At 35.9% G+C, this 22,372-nt stretch overlaps 2 non-coding genes across 2 annotated transcripts; both read left to right on the forward strand.

Annotated features, from left to right (window-relative positions):
- Positions 1-393: 393 nt before the first annotated feature.
- Positions 394-480, forward strand: LOC130814370 (small nucleolar RNA SNORD25). Its single transcript, XR_009042397.1, has one exon. It is a non-coding gene; the product is annotated as a small nucleolar RNA SNORD25 (small nucleolar RNA).
- Positions 481-550: 70 nt separating this feature from the next.
- On the forward strand, positions 551-688 carry LOC130814349 (small nucleolar RNA snoR136). The gene has a single exon (XR_009042379.1). It is a non-coding gene; the product is annotated as a small nucleolar RNA snoR136 (small nucleolar RNA).
- The last annotated feature ends 21,684 nt before the right edge of the window (positions 689-22,372 follow it).

The following is a 22,372-nucleotide window of genomic DNA, read 5'->3' on the forward strand; positions in this document are numbered from 1 at the left end:
AAAAATTTCTGTTTTTGATTTTGATTTTGATTTTTGATGATCAATTCTTTTGAAGTAATCTTGATTTGTTCATGTTTGTAAATCAATCTTTTTAATTTTCTCAGAAACAAACCTCACATTTCAATATTTTTATCAATTAATTTTTGATTAAGATCCGATCTAAAATGTTTTGAATCTTGTAGAAAAGCTTCATTTGTTGGTTTATGCGGATATTTTCAATTCCCATTTGACCCGTTCCCTTGAAGCGATAATAATTTGTGTTGCCTTCTATGGAAATATCTTCTTTACTATAACTGTTGTGAAGAAGAGAATAGAAGCAGCTAAATTTTCAATATACGTTAATTTTCATTTAATCTTGCATAATTAAATGAAACAAATAATGGCAAGAAAAATGTAACAGTGATGAGGAAATTTACAGACCTGTAATGATTTTGCGGAAATGATCGCAATCATTATGAACATCTAAGGGACTGAGTTTATTTTTCTTGCCTTTTCAAATTCATAATTTAGTTCCTATTTTTATTTTTAAGTTTTTGAACTGAAATAGTAATTGGGTTCACTTTTAGATCTGAAAATGGTGCTTCTTTTTGATTGAGCATTGTTTATAAGTTGAATCCTAAAGTAAATGTTCCCCTCGCTATCCGGTGTATGTTTTAATACTGCATTTGGACGTTGGGAAACTACATTTTATTTAATTTAATTTGTTTTATTTTTATTTGTTGGATATTTTTCAATTAAAAATGTATTATAATTTGTGAAACAAAATGAATCTTCACGATGAGATAGAGTAGGTAAAAATTCAGAGGTTGATATTTTAACAAGGGATTAAGGCATTGCTCAGGGAGATAGCATTTGGCTCAGAAAAACTGATGACTAATCTTGGACATAGCCTTATAAGAAAATTAGGAACATCAACCAAGTAGACAAACATTAATGGATATATTTATTCAATTAAATCTTAGTCAAATAAAAATTTCCTTTCTTTTTCAATCATGGCCTCTTAAAAGCATTTCAAGAACAATAAGTCAATAATCCAAAGATCACGTGACACCAACAAAAATTTATACAACCAAATAACATTGTGCAAACACTGTAAGTAAGGATTGAGGCACTTGCTCTAAGGGACATAAAATTTGATTTTCACCAACTCATACTTTATTAAAGATGATACATGCTTAAACGAGTAAACAAAAAGTAGTAATTCTGTTGACTCACATTAACATAACACAAATGGCACCTCAAAACTAAAGAAACTAATACATTAGACATTGACACATTGTATTTACTAATAGTGCATCCTTCCAACTAGGGCAACGGTTATTAACCCCTTAATAGGTCGTAATTATACATTATCTTCCCTTCACTAAAAGAAAATATTAGTGAACAATAGCTTAATTTAGTATGCTATATCAATAACTAACATTAGTGACATGATTAAACCGTATCTACCCTTCTATCATATGCTCTTAATAACAAGGTTAGGACCTCAAACTCCAATCACTCGAGGCATCTCACCACTCATGTTGGTTGGAATATTATTCTTTGCACCAACAAGTTGTCGCTCGTAAGAAGAATTGTGAATCCCAAAAGCAGCCCTACCAGAGGGATCAAGGTGCAACAACGAAGCTTGGACCCACTCAATGGCCTTGGTTGTGCTTCATGCCACACTAAGGCCTCCAGCAACTGTCTGCTCAAACATAGTTTGTTTTGCACGAAACTTAGCACACAACACTATTTGGTATATATTATTGTGTTGAAATGGATAAAATTGAAAATCATAGTCATATGCTAGAAATTACTTGATAAGTTGCGTTTTTATAGGTTTATAAGTGTTTTTGACACTTTCGCGCAAAAAGTAGCTTCAAACTTGGTTTGTTTTGCTTGAAACTTGGCACACAACACTATTTGGTATATATTATTATGTTGAAGTGGTTAGAATTGAAAGTCATATACTTGGTAAGTTGCGATTTTAAAGGTTTTTAAGTGCTTTTGGTACTTTCGCGCATAAAGTAGCTTAAACTTGGTTTGTTTTGCTCGAAACTTGGCACACAACACTATTTGTAATATATTATTGTGTTGAAGTGGTTATAATTGAAAATCATAGTCATATGATAGAAATTACTTGGAAAGTTACGATTTTAAGGGTTTTTAAATGTTTTGGCACTTTCGCACATAAAATAGCTCAAACTTGGTTTGTTTTGCACGAAACTTAACACACAATACTATTTGGTATATATTATTGTGTTGAAGCGGTTAGAATTGTAAATCTTAGTCATATGCTAGAAATTACATATTAAGTTGCGATTTTATGTGTTTTTAAGCTTTTTTGGCACTTTCGCACATAAAGAAGCTCAAACTTGGTTTGTTTTGCACGAAACTTGGCACACAACACTATTTGGTATATATTATTTTTTTGAAATGGTTGGAATTGAAAATCATAGTCATATGCTAGAAATTACTTGGTAAGTTGCGATTTAATGGGTCTTTAAATATTTTTGGCACTTTCGCGCATAAAGCAGCTCAAACTTGGTTTATTCTGCACGAAACTTGGCACACAACACTATTTGGTATATATTAATGTGGTGAAATGGTTAGAATTGAAAATCATAGTCATATAATAGAAACTACGTGTTAAGTTGGATTTTATGGGTTTTTAAGCTTTTTCTGCACATTCGTACATAAAATAGCTCAAACTTGGTTTGTTTTGCACGAAACTTGGCACACAACACAATTTGGTATATATTATTGTGTTGAAGTGGTTAGAGATGAAAATCATAGTCAATGTGGTGAAATGGTCAGAAAATGAAGAAACTTTACCACTCATATGTCTCGAACATCCAATATCTAAGATCCATTTTTGCTTTTCCCCAAAAAAATTAACCTTTCTCAACCTTACTTAGCCAACTAAGTGACAAATTTGGGAGCATATTCGGGGTAGACCATGTTAGGTGGTCTTGTCTCTTTAGGAACCCATATTTTTTTTATTTGCTCATGTAATTCATAAGAAAATGTATTCTTGATGATATAGTTGTCCTTACGTTTGTGAGGACATACAAACTTAAAATGTCCTTCTTTGCAACAATAAGAGCAAATAGGCAAGCGTCTATGCTTATATGCACCTTTAACAAACGTATTTTGACTCTTATAGTTATGTGTAGCCTTATTATAACCGATACCATGTTTATCATTAGATCCTTTTTGTCGAGTAAGCATTTTTACAAATTTAAATTCGGAATCATTTAGCTTCTTTAAGGATTGTAAACTTTTCTCAAACTCATATCTTAAAGTCTTAAGATCAGATTCAAGATCATAGTGACGAATTTTATCTTCTCAAATGATTTTCTCATCTTTTAAGATTTGTTCAATTTGAAACATATCAAGGAGAGCTTTAACTAATTCTTCTTTAGAACAAGAGTTAAGATAGTCACGTACTTCCTTATACCTTTGTTCTAGATCGTCATCTTTGCCATCATTTGCCATTAGACATAAGTGAGCTTGACCATCTTTACTTTTCGATTTGGTTGATCCTTCGGAGTCACTCCACTTAGCAACCATTGCTTGTTTCTTTTAGTTTTTCTTGTAGTGTTCATTTTTCTTTTTGGGATATTCGTTTACAAGATGCTCTGTAGATCCACACTCAAAACAAGCAAATTTGTTAGTTTTAGAATTTAAATTAGAAGATTTACCTTTGTTTCTAGATTTGAATTTTTTAAATCTTTTTCGCATCTTCTTGATTCCTTCTAGATCTCTTGTGATTAAGACAAATGGATCTTCCTCATCATCACTTTTTGCATTTACGCTTGAGGATTCTTGAGGATTCTTGATGTTTCTTTGCCTTTAGGGCAAGATTCTTCATGGATGGTGTTACATCACTTTCTCCATCATCATGTAGAGTAAGTTCATGTGTTGTGAGCTTTTCAAGAAGATCGTCAAGGGAAAGTACTCTCAAGTCTTGAGCTTCTTCAATGGTAGTTACTTTTGGACCACATTTAGATCTTGGAAGACACCTCAAGACCTTTTAGACAATTTCTGCATTAGTAAAAAATTTACCAAGAGAATTCAAACTGTTAGTAATTAATGTAAAATGAGTAAACATTTCATTTATATTCTCATCCTTTTTCATCTTGAACATTTTGTATTGATGCATGAGAATATTGATCTTTGTCTCCTTGACTTGACTTGTTCCTTCATACATTACAACCAACTTATCCCATATTTCCTTAGCACTTGTGCATGATGAAACCCTATTTAACTCGGTATCATTTAAAGCACAACACTATTGATTCATTGCTCTATAGTTTTTGGACAAGGATTTCAAATCACTTAGTGGGTATTCGGACTCAAATTTACCACATCATTACCTTGGGCATCCTTTTTTATTGGCACCTTAGGTCCTTTGGTAATGATGTCCTAAAGTTTCATATATTGATCAATCAAAACATCTTCATCAAAGTTTTTCAATGAGAGAAATTTGTTCCACAAAACAAAGGACGCCAAGAACACGAACGATGTTGAGCAAACAACCCTTCTCCTATTGGATCCATCACAAGATGTCAATCTTTATATGTTAATTAAATTTAGCTCTAATACCAATTTAAGATTGATAGGAGATCGAATACTCTCTAGAAGGGGGGTGAATAGAGAATATGTCCGTTTTAATTTTTTCTCTGGAAGGTTAGGTCAAGAGCTTGGGAGACCTTTCAAAACAGTTTTTTGCAACTGTTTTAGGTCGAATAATAGATTTATGAACTAAGCGCAAAAATGTACTTAAATAAGAACAAAGGATTTGTTAACAAGGTTCAGCTATCAATAGCCTACTTCCTGCTTATGGATTCTTTTCCAACCCGTAGGATTCAACGCCTTTTATTAATGAACTTTAGATGACTAAGAAGATCTCTCTATCTTCTTTCACCACGTTCTTCCCCTTAAAGAACGTATTACAAGTTACCTTAATAAAATTACTAAACCCAGTCTCACAAAAGAGAAAGCAAAATAAATACTTTAAAAAGTATTCCAAGCTTTAGGCGTATATGAAAAGCAAAATTTCTAACTCTCTTTTTACTCCAAATCCTATTCAAATGTGAGAGTTGGATGAACTAAGTTTACAACACTTTTTGAATACTAAATCTCAAAGTAAGTAAAAAGCTAATTTGTAAGTAGTGTTGCAATGTCTTAATTCTTGAATGAAGCCTCTTATATATATGTAACGCCTCAACATAGTCGTACAAACCAATGAAACATCACTCCTTATATTTCGCCAATCTGTCATACTGAATCAGTCTTTAAAACCTTAAGTAGCAAGTAAAATCTAACACTCCACTATGACTTGTTCAATACACGTTTTTGTTACTATTTTTAGCTCTTTTAATTTTTTAATATGCTGTCGTGTTAGTACTCATGCCAAGCATTGAACATTAAATAATTCAAACAAAAGGAACCGAAAAACATAAGCCACATAAAGATCCTAAATTGTAGCTTAATTTGAATTATTCTTCCTATTTTTTAGGTGACCTAAAAAACAACTCCATATTTATATGAAAACCTATAATTAGTATTAACTTATTTACCAAGTAAATTATTTATTCAAATTATCAAGTTATAAGACGTGTAAAATAACAAATAATTACTTATTAAAACAAACGTTCAAATTTAACCTTATCTTATAAAGACATTTAACTTAAGTCAACATATTTCAAACTTATTTCAAGCTTATTTTGGACTTAAATTATTTATCAATTAACCACTTTATATCGTATATCATTTTGGACCTATTTAAACAACTAAATATAATTACTTAATTTATTTGTTTAATTTAATATGTGTTTTGAATATCATCACTTTAAGGAGCTGAGTTTTCAATTTCTACCTGACAGAACATTTGATCACTCTCCTTAGATCATTCAATTCCTCAAATCTCCCCATAAGCGAAGTTTGTTCAGATTCTGCAACCTTTGGTCTCAAAAGGAAAACTTCATTAATGTAGTCAAATAGACCCGAGAACAGGAGGTTGAGTGGACTCTTAGCTTCTAGATTCAATCAAAACTTCACACCTTAAAAAGTGTCTTAAAGTTGCTTTTCATAAAGTCCCTGTCAAGGCCATTCTTGATGCAGCTAAAATTCAGTTGAAGCAGGTTTAGGAGGTTCTTCATGTATGCCTTAGTGACCCTCAACTTGCCAATTCAAAAGCTAAAGCTCCTGCTATATATAAGCAAGCTAAAGAAGATTAACAATCCTATTTTCAGTAGTTATCCGAAATTTAGTGGATGAAACATGGGGATGAAAAAACTACATTCTTACATCAGATTATTAGGCACATGAAAATTCACAATAACATCAATGTCTTGCGAGTGGATGGACATTTGGTCAGTGATGCTATTATAATACAACATGCTTTTCTTTCTTTTTACTCTAATTTGTTGTGTTGTAGTATGAGTAGCAGGAAGAAAATTAATCTGATCAAAATCAAACATGGTGTTTTGAATGATTACTTCAGGTCTAAACTCACCTTATCCTTTAGTCATGATGGGATCCAACACGCTTTATGGAGCATTCCAGATGGAAAAGCTCCAGGGCTCGATTGATACAATGGTAAAGTCTATAAAGCAGCTTGGTCTATTGTTTGTGAGGAAGAAGTTAAGCAACTGGATAAATGTTAATAACTATGATATCAACATTGTGTATAAAGAGTTACATGGCCCATCCTTCTATCAAATTATGCAAAACAGTGTGGGATAGACCTCCATCGCCAAGGCAAGGTTTATATTATGGTTAACAATGTGAAACGAGCTTAAAACGAGGGATTATATAAAGGCAATAAGTGTCATTGTGGATGATTTTTGCCCTTTCTACTGTGATGCTAGTGAAACTATTGCACACGTCTTCTTTGAGTGCAGATATAGCCATATATGCATCAATTTACTCAACTCATGACTTAGTATCAATATCATCTCTTTGACTACCAGCCCAAGCAACTGGAAAACACTTAAGTTCATGAAAAAGATTGATATTCTTCAATATGCAATCTTACTTAGGACCTTTAGAACTCTAGGAATGAGTGTATTTAGCTCTTGAAATCACTCTCCCCCACCAAAATAGTAATGAATGTAAAGCATGATACTAAACTTAGAGTATTGAGTCTGTATCTTACTTCTCCCTATTGGCTCTACTTGATGTAAGCGTCTATTGGAGATTGCCTAAGCTTCCATAGGCCTTATTAAGGTTTTGCTTCTCTTTAAGTTGTATTGCTTGGTTTGAATTAATGAAATCTTTCTTTTCTAAAAAAAAAAGAATAATTATATGATTTGATATATAATTCTATTAAAATTATACAAACAATACGCAGACAATCAATAACAATATTACTATAACATTAAAAATTCTACAAAATATATTTATTATTTAAAGTGAAATGTCACAAATAATTACATAAAAAATACATCAACAAGAACTTGAACCACCCCTATTAGACCCCTTTGGTCCACAACTAAAATGCCCTCGACACGAAGGTTCTTTTAATCGCGCATTTTTATTTTTAAAACTTGCTAAATGTTGCAACTTACCCAAATGTTGTTGCTGTGGGAATTCTATTATACTGCAAGCGCACGGTTTACGTGGTAGCTAACTGGTCGAACACAAGGAAGAAAGACTAATTATGGGTTTATCAAACTTCTATTAATCACAATTGATAACAAAATATTGGTGATAAGTAAAAACAACTACGACTAAAATGGATTAAATCATGAAAGACTAAGGCTTTGGGAATTTCCACTACTACACATGAATTCATAATGGGCGTTCTACTAAAGGATAATTTAAATTGATAAATAATTAATTAAATATTAAGACTAGACTAATTATAATCGCAACTCCCGCATCTTGATTAATAATTAACAAGGTTTTAACTTAATTTTTTAAGACAAAGTTGAATCACAATTGCAACTCTCGCATTTTGATAAAAGATCAACAAAGAATTTAACTTAATGGGTCAATCAACCAATTAATCTAATAAATCTAATAAACAAAAACAATACTTTTTCCCATCAATCCAATCATGTTTTGTAGGGTTCATCCCTCTACCTTAGTAAGAAGGCCACTCACTAATGTAATGTATAGAGATGAGTAAATTAAACAAATAAATAAAACTAATAATAATTAACTTAATTAAATTGATTAGGAAGCAATAACTTCAAATTATATAAAGGTACTAATTAAAACTAAAAAGAGATTAAAATGTAATTAGGAAAATAAATTTAAAAGTATGGAAATATCAAAATGAAAAGTTCTAAAACTAAGAACAAATAAAATGTTGCTACCTAACTTCATTTAAGAAACTGATAAAAATATCCTAACCTTTCTTGTAAAAGAAAGAAAAAAGATCCTAACCTCCACTAACTTAATAATCAAACTATAAAAATCGTAGGATTCGAAGAACAGCCCACAAGAGAGGGATAAGGTTGATTACAAATTCCAGAAATCTTGCAGAAATCCAGAAAAGAAAGGAAAGGAATAAGGAGAGAGAAAGAGAAGAGAGAGAAATTTCTTTTGTGTAGAATATTCTTGAAACTGATTATTACAACTAATTGAGCATATATACTGATCCTCCACAAGCTCAAAACAGAAAGGCTAACAATAAGAGAATTCTGTTATGCCCACATGCAAACAAAAACAGCTAATAGTAACAACCATACCAATTTCCCGCCAAAAACCATTAATTGCAAAAAGTAGCTAAAATATCTGTAACAGATACCCTCCCCCTTTAAATGACTTGCCCTCAAGTCAACAGATGAGCTGACCCTGGGAATTGAGCTAGGAAATCCACCTTGTTTACCCAAGTAGCTTCATGCCTGGGTTTGTCTTGCCACTGGATCAGAAGCTGCATGTGGCTAACTCCAGAAACCTGAACAATTCTGCTATCAAGAACAGCCAAAGGAACCTGAATGGGAGCAGGTGGTCGGTCTAGCTCTTCAGGTATTGTGGCCACTGTAGGTAATTCTCCTTGAAAACGTTTCAACTGAGAGACATGAAAAACATTATGAATTCTTGCTGCACTAGGAAGTTGTAACTTGTAGGCAACCTTCCCTACTGTTGCTATGACTTGAAAGGGCCCAAAGTACTTAGCAGCTAGTTTTTTGTTGCTTCTATATTGCACTGATTGCTGTCTATATTGTTGTAACTTCAACCAAACCCAATCACCAACTGTAAAGCTTCTTTCTGACCTCTTCTTATCAGCCTGTACTTTCATTCTCTGCTGAGCCTTAGTGAGGTTTGCTTTAAGGATTTTCAAAGTTTTTTCCCTCTTTTGCATGCTTCTGTCTATTACCTCATTGCTGGACTCCCTAGGTAGGTATGGGAGATGAACAGGAGGTTTCTGGCAATATACTGCTTCATAGGGTGTCATGCCAGCAGCTGTATGATAGTGGGTGTTGTACCACCATTCTGCCATGGGGAGGTACTTACACCATTCTCTAGGCCTATCACTTGTGGCACACCTTAAGTATGTCTCAATGCACCTATTAACAACCTCAGTCTGGCCATCAGTCTCTGGATGATAAGCAGAAGACAAAAGAAATTCAGTCCCATATAGTGAGAACAACCCCTTCCAAAATTGGCTAAGGAATACTGCATCTCTATCATTGACAATGCTCCTAGGCTACCCATGAAGCTTAAAAACATTGTCTAGATATGCTTGAGCCACGTCCATAGCAGTGTAAGGGTGTTTAAGAGCAATAAAGTGAGCATACTTGGTCAACCTGTCCACTACTACAAAGATGACATCGTTGTTCATTGACTTGGGTAAGCTTGTGATAAAATCCATGGAAATATCTGTCCAAACTTGCTCAGGGATTGGTAAAGGCTGCAAGGAACCAGGTTTAGCAGCTGTATCATATTTAGATGCTTGACAAGTGACACAATTCCTTACAAATTGGCTTACATCTCTATTTAACCCTCTCCAATAGAAGATGCCCTGCAATCTTTTGATTGTTTGATCCCTTCCAGAATGTCCTGCTTCTAAAGAAGCATGTTGCCAGCCAATTAGTATTTTTTTCTGAGATTCTCATCAGGACCAACCACAATTTTTCCATGTCTTTTCAGCAACTTTCCTTGCAGAGAAAACCCCACTACAGCTTGTCCTTGCTCAAGCTTAGCTATTATTTGCTGAGTGTTAACATCTAGTAGGTAACTGTCTGTAATAGCCTGTGATACATTTGAATCCACCACTGAAATGGCTAAGAAGAGCAGCTCAGAACCCTGCACCCTAGATAGAGCATCTGCCACATTATTCTCCTTCCCTGCTTTGTATTGGATTTCATAATCAAACCCCATAAGCTTAGACAACCAAACTTGTTGGAAAGGGGTTGATATCTTCTGCTGTAAAAGCCACTTCAGGCTTTTCTGATCTGTTCTGACAATGAAGTGAGACCCCACTAGATATTGCTCCCATTTCTGTATTGCAAATACCATAGCCAAAAGTTCCTTTTCATAAACAGAAAGCTTTTGCCATCTAGGCCCCAGAGATTTGCTTATGAAGGCTAGGGGATGGTTCTCTTGCATTAGTACAGCACCAATACCCATCCTAGAAGCATCGGTTTCCACCACAAACTCTTTAGCAAAATCAGGGATTGCTAAGACTGAAGCTGCTACCAGAGCTTGTTTCAGGATTTCAAAAGCTTGTTGCGTCACCTCACTCCATTCAAAAGCTCCCTTTTTGAGCAAATCAGTCAGAGGCTTGCTGATGGTAGCATATCCCTTAATAAATTTCCTGTAATACCCAGCTAGACCCAAAAAACTTCTCAACTCCTTTATTGATGCAGGAACAGGCCATGAGTTTATAACAGCAATCTTTTCAGGATTAGTTTCTACCCCTTTCCCTGAGACAAAGTGCCCCAGATATTCCACTCTAGCAGTAACAAATGAACACTTACTCTCCTTCACATACAAAGAGTGTTGAGTCATTAAGCTGAATATTTCAGAAAGATGCTACCAATGATCCTCCTTAGATTTGCTGTAAACTAGAATGTCATCAAAGAACACCAAGACACATTTCCTGAGTAAAGGTTTAAAGATAGCATTTATCCATCCCTGAAAAGATGATGGAGCATTGGTGAGGCCAAAGGGCATGACCAGAAATTCATAATGCCCTTCATGTGTTTTGAATGCTGTTTTAAAGACATCATTTGGGTGAATTCTGAGCTGATGGTATCCTGCTCTGAGATCAAGCTTGCTAAAGACTGTAGCTCCTGCCAATTCATCAATCAATTCATCCAATATGGGAATAGGAAACTTGTTCTTTATTGTTTTCCTATTAAGTTCCCTGTAATCCACACAAAGCCTCCATGTACCATCTTTTTTTCCTACCAAGACAACAGGAGAAGCAAAAGGGCTAGTGCTAGTTTGAATAATGCCTCTTTGTAACATTTCTTCTATCAGTTGCTCAATTATATCCTTCTGTTTCAGTGGGTATCTGTAGGGCCTGATGTTAACAGCCCCAGATCCCGGTTCCAAGGGAATTCTATGATCAAACTCTCCCCTGGTAGGTGGTAATCCATAAGGTTCTTCAAATATACCAGCAAACTTCTCCTTAAGAAGCTGCAATTCTCTAGGGGTGGGCTCAGGATCACTTACTTGTACCAGTTGGTCAGAACTAGCAGTATGTCCCAAGTTTATGGGTTGCAGCAGACAAATATGTGCAGCTCCAGATAAAAGTTTTTGTGTAGGACAAGTTGGCAGAACCTTGAGCTTTCTACTAGGAAGTCCTTTAAGTTCAACTTCTTCTTTATGCCTTGTGAACTTCATAGTCAGTTGCTTGAAATCCCAAGAAATCAAGCCTAAAGTTCTGAGCCACTGAATTCCAAGAACCATGTCACAACTCCCCAAAGGTATTAACATCACATCAGCCTCATACTTATGCCTCCCTATCCTCCAAGAGAATCCTCTACAGATATCCTGACACACCAACTGATTTCCATCAGCAATCATAATGGATTGTCCCTCTATTTTCTCACTCTTACACCCCAATTTCTTAGCTAAATGGATGTCTAGGAAATTGTGTGTACTTCCTGAATCAATCAGTGTATGCACAGGTAATTCTCCCACCATTACCTTGATCCTCATGGTATGGAAGCTCTGCTCCCCAGACAATGCACTCAAGGAAATACAAGGATCAAGCTCCTGTTCTACCTTCTGCTCTTCCAACTCCACAACAGTAGCATCCTCTTCACCCATCCCAGGCACTTCAACAGTAAATATCTGGGGTTCTTTGAAAGGACACTTGTGATTTCTATCATATGGAGCATCACAATAATAGCATAAACCTTTAGCAATTTTCTCTGCTCTAACATCAGCTGGTACATACTTGGGTATTTTAGGTGTTTTTATGGTGGTATTGGTTAAGGTCAAGGGTTTAGTGGAAGGAGTAAGAAGTAGTGGGGGTTGTTTGGAGTTGAGGATTGTGTTTGAGTAGGATTTTTGAGGGTATGTGTTTGGTTTCAAGGGTTTTGGTGAGTTGGCTTTGATCGATTCTTCCTGATATCTGGCATACTCAATAGCAGCAGAAATCGAGTGTGGTTTGAAGGCTCTTACCCAGGGTTTAACTCCTGGTTTCAGTCCTCCTATAAAGCTTTCTAAGAGATAGGTTTCAGGCAAACAATAACCAGTCTGAAACATTATAGATTTAAGATTTTCAAATTCATCCACATAAGACTCAATGCTATCAGTCTGTTGCAGCCTATTGAACTCCTCTACCACATTCAATCCCCTTTCATCTCTAAACCTAGCACTCACATCTATCACAAAATCATTCCAATCAACTACAGATCTGTTAGCTAGGTAACTAGTTTTCCAATTCTCAGCTTTCCCTATCATATTAAGAGCTGCTAGATCAACCTTCTGATCATTAGGAATTTTTCATAAATCAAAATATTTGCAGCATTTCTTAATCCACACCCTAACATTACTACCATCAAATTTAGGGAATTCAAGTTTAGGATTATACCCTAGTTTTGGATGAACAGTCCGGTCATCAGTTCTAGGTATCATCATGCCATCCTTCATCTGCTGCATCATCCGTAAAATCTCATCAAACTTCTGTGTAGAATTTCTGGTTTGCTCTTCAAACTTCTTCTCTAAGTCAGCTAACTGAGCCTCCATCTTAGTCACACTTCTGGTAGCAGCAGGAGCCAGAATGTTTTAGAGACTAGAGAGATGCGCAACGTTGCTCTGATACCACTGATAAGGTTGATTACAAATTCCAGAAATCTTGCAGGAATCCAGAAAAGAGAGGAAAGGAATAAGGAGAGAGAAAGAGAAGAGAGGGAAATTTCTTTTGTGTAGAATATTCTTGAGACTGATTATTACAACTAATTGAGCATATATACTGATCCTCCACAAGCTCAAAACAGAAAGGTTAACAATAAGAGAATTCTGTTATGCCCACATGCAAACAAAAACAGCTAATAGTAACAACCATACCAATTTCCCGCCAAAAACCATTAATTGCAAAAAGTAGCTAAAATATCTGTAACAAAGAAGCGGTTAGAGCAGGCATTTGAGCTTCGGTTGAAGTCCAAGTGTAGTCTCGACCGAATTTGCATGAAGTCTCTATCAAATTTTTGTCATCTCGCCCGAAGCCTAGCTTGGTTCGCCAGCAATTTAACGCAGCAACAATCAAAAGTTTCCCAAGCACAAACTTCGGCCGAAGCTTCCCATGTTTCGCCCGAAACTTGAGCAGCAGGAGCCAGAATTCGTATTACACATGTCTTTGACCAAAGCTATGATAATCTCGACCGAAGTTTGGTACAAAATACTCGAAATGACTTCAAATCCCATCAAATGATTATTTAAACCTCTTTATATCCATAAAATATCTTCGGTTTCGGACAGGTGTCATTCGGTTCAGTTGTATTTCGGATCGGTTTTATTTTTCGAATGCGTTTTACTGCTGGTCATACTCGGGTCAGGTCGGTTAGTCACGGTTCGGTTGAAGATAAGTTATTTGAGCTATCGGGTTAGCATCGGTTTGGTGTCGGTTGAAGTTTGTGTCGAGTAGTCAATTGGCCTCGGACTGTCATCGGTTATTAATTGGATCATTTTTACCGGGTACAGATCGAGTTCGGGTATTATTTTCCAGTAGAATTCGGTTATGAATTACTAATTACTATAGATCGAATCAATATCAGATTAAGTTGTTAGACATTTTTTAATTGATGATAAGATTCCCCTTAGTTAAGGCAAAATAGTTAAAATGCAAATCAGTTAGTGATGATTACTTTGTTACTTTTACTTGTTTGACTATAAATTTTAAGTTTTATCATTTTTCATCTAATTTAATTAAAAATAGTTAAATAGACACTAACCATTGATTATTAACTCTAAATATATGAAACCATGTATGTATAAAATTTAATTTATTAAAATTTCTATTACTTTATTAGACTAACTAATAAGATGATTGAATATGAGTCGATCATACCTTTATGTTAAAAATTGGTTCAGGTTTACAGCATTTCGATTAAAAATTCGTTCGGCTTAAGTCGGTTTTAGCCGGATCCAGTTCGGTTTTGAGCATGATTCAGGTTGGGTATGACTCGGGTCGGTCACTATTAGGTTCGGGTAATCTCGGTTAACAGTTATATGTCGGTTATGAAAATCGGTCACAGTTCGAGTTCGATTTTACGATTTTCGGTCGTAAATCGGTTCAGGCGCAACTTCAGTTCTGATAATGTCGATTCAACAAACCTAAAAAAGAAACATATTGTCGGGTCGGTTAACTTTCGATTTTAGTTCGGATTTCGGTTAAATGCATGATTTAATCACATAAGGTTTCAAGTTCGATGTATATAAAGGCAAAATTTAATTACTTTTTTCATGGGCCTTGGACGCAAGCTCTTCTTACCCTTGCTTAGGGCCAGCCCTGGTTTATACATAAGATAATGCTTTGATGAACCCAGATGGACATGGTTGAGGATCGGGATAGCTACTAGGAACTCGACTGAAAACACTCGAACATTGACATTAAGGTACGAATAGGCATACGACGGCAAATAAACTCAAAATAGCAAATCTCGATCACTTTAAACCTCGAAACGCTAATCAATGCCCTCGATAAACTAGAAAGGAGGAGTAATAAGTGTAAAATACAATACTTATCAGTGTGCTTAGCCGAGCGTCTGTTATCGCAAGAATATGGCGCGTCAACTCAGTCATTTGCTCTTCTTGACGCATACATCTTTCTCTTATACATTCATGAGTTGTGCGATCATCAGCAGTCCAACTAGGAGCATCAATAGCTTCTTCATGGACAACCACAGAGGAATGTTGTAAGGTGTCAGAATCACGAGCCACGATAAATATTGTTTTCTTGAGCTTCCAAATGGTTTGAAAACGACTGTACATAATCTAAGGCCTGATAAGTGCAATTATTTGCACTTATAGTACTTATTTTTACACTCCTTTTATGAAGATTTTGTAGTATTATTGGTGGATTTTGAAATTAGTTCTCATAGATGTGATTAACATTGTGTTTTATGTGATTTTGACGCTAAAATTGGAGTTTAATTAGGTTTTTATGGAGTAATAAGAGGGTGAGGACATGGAGAAATAGCTTAAACCCCTAAAGAAGTGAAGAAAACGGGCTTAAATGATCCCAAGGGGAAAGTAAGGAGCCGTAGCTAAGTTATGTCAAATGCCACGACACTTCGCTGAGGAAAATTGTGATCAGAAGACAAGTGACGAGTCACCCTAAGAAGCCACGACTCACCTCAAAGTCATTGTTATGCCATATGCAGATCAGAGAGCAAGCGACGACTCGCTGCATAATAGTCATGTCTAATCACCATTTCATTGAAGTAAGAAAAATCCAGGCAGAGAGTATGTGACTTGTCGCCCCTCAGGAGCAACGGCTCGTCGCCTGTTACTAATTGTCACGAGCTAGCGGTTTCTTCCATGATTTTAAAGTTTTTTTAATTTTTATTATCAAACTTCAGTTGTTTTCTTTAGGAATTATTACTAAAAATAGAATTTAGTATAAAAGAGGTTAGTTTTTAATTTTTTTCAGTTTTATGCTTAGTTTGTATTATTTCTCTTAGTTTTTTGAGTTCTTAGATAGAAACTTAGTTTTTATTGTTTTTAATGGTTACTTTTTACTTAATTTGATGCAGTTGATGGTTTATTTATGTTCTTTCAATAAGTAAGTTTTTATATCTTGTGTTTAATGATTTATGTTCATCGTGTTAATTACCATAATTAAGGTTTGTTTATTGTTGATTTTATGTTTATTAGAATGATTAGTGAGTAATTTTCTTGTTCTAGGATTAGGGTTTGAAATTAAATTCAAAATGTGAATTAATACTATTAAGAGTGTCTATAAAATATGGGTTTAATGATTAAATTGGGCTAATTACTCTAAACTAAATATGTTTTGTTATACTAACTAATAGAACGGGGGTGTAAGATTAGGATTAACTTTGCTTTAGGATAAACTTTAGTTAAATTCTTATTAATTCAGCAAATGGAACGAGCGTGTGAGAGTTGATATTAAGGTCTGAATCTGATAGTTAATCAAAATAGCAAGAAACTTGAGATTAACAAGATCACTTTTAATCATCTAAATATCCCAATTTTTATAGATATTTTATAGGTTGTGTTCATACGAGAATTTAAGTGATAACGACAATTTAGAGCCCTTTTAATCATTACTTAAACTTTGAATTGTTGATTTTAATTTTCTTCTTGTCACATTTAAATCCCTTAGTTATTGTCTTTAATTATTGTCTTTAATTGTTGTTAGTACCGTACTAGAGTGGATTCAATATCACATAATTCCTTATTTGGTATCCAGTGGTTATTAATTGAACAGATTCATTAACTCGCTTCCTCGATTTCGACCGGCAGCTACACGTACACCATACGCTTGCGGTTAAAATAAAATTTCCTACCAATTTTTTGGCACCGTTGTACGGGAAGCAACAGATAATTTATTTGTTTAGTTTATTGAGCTACATGATACTTGTATGTTGTCTCCTCTCCCAGACCTTATCTGTGCTTGAACTATCTGGATGCATAGGAGAGCACGATCTCTATAATGTTTTCATCCAGAGATTGAGGCTACCGCACGCAGACCAAACGGCGAACACATAAGGCGGTTGAGGTAACAACGCGAACAGATGGCCAACATGAACCAATAATTCGGCCAATTGGGTGCGCCTTTGCACACCCACATATCTATGCCCTGCATCGTTAAACCTGACTTTGGTGTAGAGAACTTTGAGTTGAAACCACATCTTATACAGATGATTCAATGGAATCAGTTCGATGGGCTTAATTCTAAGAGCCCCCATAATCACATCGCCGACTTTGTAGAGCGATGTGACACTAAGCTATTACCGCCAAGGATTAATCCATGGAGGCGGTACGCATGAGGCTTTTTCCCTTTATCTTGAAGGATAAGGCCAAAGCTTGGCTCAAATTTGAGCCAGCTGGTATCTACAGGGCGTGGAAGAGCTAGCCAATGGATCTTTGGCTAAGTTCTATCCCCTACGCAAGACCTTACAGATTTGGACACAACTACAAACATGAGTCATTTTATGAAGCTTAGGAGAGGTTCAAGGACCTTTAGATGAGTTGCCCTCGTCACCAAATCCCAAATTGGTTGCTTGCCCAGTCCTTTAATGGAGGACTGTTTGATGAGCACAAATCATCGATTAATGTCGCATATGGCGAAGACAAGAACTCTAAACTGCATAAGGACCTCCTAAAACTCTTTAAGACCTTGGGCAAAAATGGTTTCTCATGGAGCAATGAGAGAGGTCTGGTTTCACATGCAAGTAGTACTGATCTGAGTTCATCAAAGCTTTAACCAAACCAATAGCCAATCGCACTGAACATATGGCTAAAGTGAGTATGGTAAGTTCTGCATCTAGTTTTAATGCTATTGGTAACTTATGTGATATATGTGGTGTCATTGGGCACTATTCAAGCAATAGCCCCTAAATCTCTGAGGAGGCAAATGCTTTGTACGGTAAATAGCCTGGAGACCCATACTCTAACATGTACAATACAGTTTATAAGAATCATCTAAACCTGTCATACATAAGCTCCAACACACTGAACCCACGACCTCCATTTCAGCATCCAACTCCATATAAGCAGTACAATCATCAAGCTCAACCTAGTCTTGAGTCCTAAGTTGGCGAATTAAGGAACATGCTATGAACTTACATCCAATCTAGTGTATCCCACATGAAAATGTTGAAGACAAATATCGCTCATATGGCATAACAAGTAAATACTCGTGCCTTGAATTAGTTCCCAAGCCAACCAGAGCGTAAAGGTAAGGAGCCTAATCAGGCTATCAATGCAGCAACTATAAGAAGCGGTAACTAGCTAGCTGATCCCCCTTTAGTAGAGGTACCTTTTGAAAACCAAGTGTCTGATAATGTTATTTCTAATGATGTGGTGAATAATGATGTATTGATGATACTATAGTCCATGATAATGATGCCACTAATATTGTGATAAATGAGAAACATGATAAATCCAAGTTCAAGGTCACATATATTCTAATTAAGCATATGCCTTTTTCTTAGAAATTAATGCAAGCTAAGTTAGAAAAGAAATATAGGAAATTCTTAAAATTGCTAAAATATGTGTCTATTGAACTCCCCTTCCTGGATGCAATGTCTAAGATACCTGTCTTTCCCAAATTTCTTAAGACTACCTCTTTTAAGAGAAAGAAACTAAATGAGATAATCCAAGTATCTAAAGAGGTAAATTTTAATGCTTTTACGATTGAAAACTAACCTTCATAGCTAGTTGTCTTTAACAGTTTCAGTATCCCTGTCACTGTTGATAATAATTCTGTAGATAGAGCTTAATGTGACCTAGGTGCCAGTATTAGTCTAATGCCTTACACCATGTATAAGAGACTTCAGAATGTCACTGAATTAATCCCGACTAGGATGACACTACAATTAGCTGACCCTAGTATTGTTTATTCTAAGAGAATATTATTTTATATGGCTTTAAGGATTGGCAAACTGGTAGTACCTTGTGATTTTGTTATTATGGACATACCTGAGGATGTCAATACCCCCATCATATTAAGGAGACTATGTCTCGCGACCACTAGTACCCTAATTAATGTAGCAAGAGGCAAACTGGTAATGAATGTGGGGGTGGAGAAGGTAGAATTTGCAATTAGGGATGTTTTGAGTGCCTTAGTCCCAAATGAATCCATTTACGAGATCGATATAATTGATGTAGTTAGAGGCAAACTGGTAATGGATGTATTTATGGATGACTTCTCCGTATATGGCAACTCTTTTGATGATTGCTTAGCCAATCTGGAGGAAGAGTTTGTTAGATGTGAAGAAGTCAATTTGGTTCTGAATTGGGAGAAGTGCCATTTTATGGAACAATAGGGAATTGTTCTTGGTCATATGGTATCAAACCAAGGTATTGAGGTTGATAGGGCTAAAGTCGAGGTAATTGAAAAGATACCCCCTCTAATTAACATGAAGGGGATCCGTAGTTTTAGAGCATGTTGGTTTTTCTAGACGGTGCATACCAAATTTCCTTAAAATAGCCCGACCTTTGACTGAGCTCTTAGCTAAGGATATAACTTTTGCATTTTCTGAAAATTGTTTACATGCTTTCGAGAAGTCAAAACAAGTACTCATTTCGGCACCTGTAATTCAGCCCCCAGATTGGAACCTGCCCTTCGAGCTTGTGTGCGATTCTAGTGATCAAGTAATAGGGGCAGTGTTGGGGCAAAGAAAGGATGCAAGCTACGTGCCATATACTATGCTAACAAAACACTAAATGAGGCACATATTGTAATATGCAACAACAGAGAAAAAGCTCCTTATAATGGTCCATGCCTTGGAGAAGTTTAGATCCTATATGATAGGGTCTAAGATTAATTTTTTATACTCACCATTCTAATCTTAAATTTCTGGTGAATAAGAAAGATGCTGAACACAGGTTCATAAGATGGATATTATTTCTTCAAGAGTTATTATAAATGAGGTGTCAGGTACGCCTGACATTGATGATTCTTTCCTAGATGATGAGCTAATGAATCTTGCAGTTGTTGATGAGAATCCTTGGTTCGCTGATATTGCAAACTACCTTGCTAGTGGAGTAGTGCCCACAGGTCTTACCATACACTATAGCAAGAAGTTCTTCAATGATCTCCGATACTACTATTGGGATAACTCTTTGCTGCGTAAGTCTTGTGCAGACAACATGTTGCGTCTTTACATTTTAGAGGTTGAGATACATTCTATCATAAAATATTATTATTATATACCTTGTGGTGGGATATGCAACTGCATCTAAGACCTCAGCTAAAATACTCCAATGTAGATTTTATTGGCCTACACTCTTTAGAGATGTGCCAACAAGTTGGCAACTAATTGGCAACCTACTTAAGGCTAATGTTATGCCTATGGCCCCTATACTTGCAGTTGATATATTTGAGGTGTGGGGCATTGATTTTCAGGGTCCTTACCCTTCATCAATTGGAAAGGAATATATTATGGTTGTTGTTGATTATATTTCTAAATGGGTGGAGACCATTGTCACCAAAACAAATTATGCGAGGGTTGTAACCAAGTTCTTCAAAAAAAGACTATTTTTTCACGTTTTAGTTGCTCCCGCATAGTCATAAGAGATAATGGGACTCATTTCATTGAGCATAAGTTTTAGTCACTTCTTAGGAAGTACGGGGTGTTGCACAAATTTTCTTTAACTTATCACCCCCAAACTAGTGGATAGGTTGAGGTGTCTAACAGGGAACTTAAGGTCAAACTTGAAAAGAGTGTGCATAAATCCGACAAGAATTGGTTTGAAAAGCTTGATGATGTCTTATGGGCTTATAGGACGACTTTTAAGACCCCTATCATAACCACACCTTTTAGGCTAATCTATGGGAAAAACTATCACCTTCCTGTAGAATTAGAACTAACATAGATCCCATTAGGCCATCAAGACCCTTAACTTTGATTCAAAGCTACAGGTACCAAGAAATTGCTAGATATGAATGAGCTAGATGAAATCCGCCTTAAAGCCTACGAAAGTGCCTTACTCTATAAATCGAAAACAAAAAAATGGCACGATTAAAGGATTAATAGACGAATGTTCAAGGAAGGAGACAAGGTATTGGTATATAACTCTCGACTTAGATTTTTCTCTGGTAAATTGAAGTCTAAATGGCGGGGACCATTCACAGTCACTAAAGTCTTTCCACACGGTTCTATAGAAGTGATAGGAGATAGAGGACCATTTAAGATTAGTGGGCATTGAGCCAAACACTATTATGTAGGAGAACCATTAAGAACTGGGAGGATATATTCCTAGAGCCTAGTTAACTAGGTTGAACTGCGTAGAGCCATAGACGTTAAACAAGCACTTTGCGGAAGGCAACCTGTACCCTTGTGCATATTATTATTTTTTACTCATTTTTATTCTATAATACTTTCATTGCTATTATTATGCTTTTATTTTGTATCTAATCCGTAGTGAAAAAATAAATAAGGGTGTACAGGACAGAATAAGAGCCACAAGTCACCTCCTCAAAGCTACAACTCGTTGCACATGCACTGGAGTGCTTAAAAAGCTAACAGAAGGAAAGCGACGAATTGCCCCCCTAGGCTACAGCTCGCTGCAAACCTACTGATCTCCAATTATTTAAGCAACATTAAGTCATGAGGTGAAGAGCGAGTCAAAAGGAAATCGACAACTCGTCGCCATAGAAATAGCGATTCATCTCTTTTTCGGTGCGCGTATAATGGGCGTGGGATTGCAAGGAACACGATACCCATCCTCATCGCCCTCTTACTCCACTCTCAATCTTTTCATCTTCCTCCACTCTAAAATCCTAAATTCTCAATCTCTTCAATCCCCTAAAGAACTACATTGTTTAAGGTGATTTCTCCATCCTTTGAGCTATTACTATAACACCCCAGGTATAAAATCTTAGTCCTCTCTCCATCCCATATCATAACTTTTGGTCCTAAATGACTGAGAGCCTGGCCTATGCACGTACGGGTAATAAAATCAGTAAAATCTGGCCTCTTGCATTCCGTTATGTATATAGACTACTTGCCATGACCATCTTTGGTCAAGGTGAGCCTACCCAAGTTGCGGAGGCAGAGTTGGCTCTTTTAAGAGCTTTAGCGATCCCCCGGCCCACACGGCTTAATTGGGTACAACTCTTTGTACAGAATTGCCTGGAGATACAAAAATCTCCCACGAGCAAGATCTCTATAGGTGGGATGATTAACCAACTTGTATGGAATCATGGTATTGAGATACCCCAGGATTGCGCAACTTTGTCTACCAATGCAAGTATCAGTTATGACTATACTACCTTACG

This window comes from Amaranthus tricolor, chromosome 5 (genome assembly GCF_026212465.1).
Source record: "Amaranthus tricolor cultivar Red isolate AtriRed21 chromosome 5, ASM2621246v1, whole genome shotgun sequence".
NCBI classification, from domain to species: domain Eukaryota; kingdom Viridiplantae; phylum Streptophyta; class Magnoliopsida; order Caryophyllales; family Amaranthaceae; genus Amaranthus; species Amaranthus tricolor.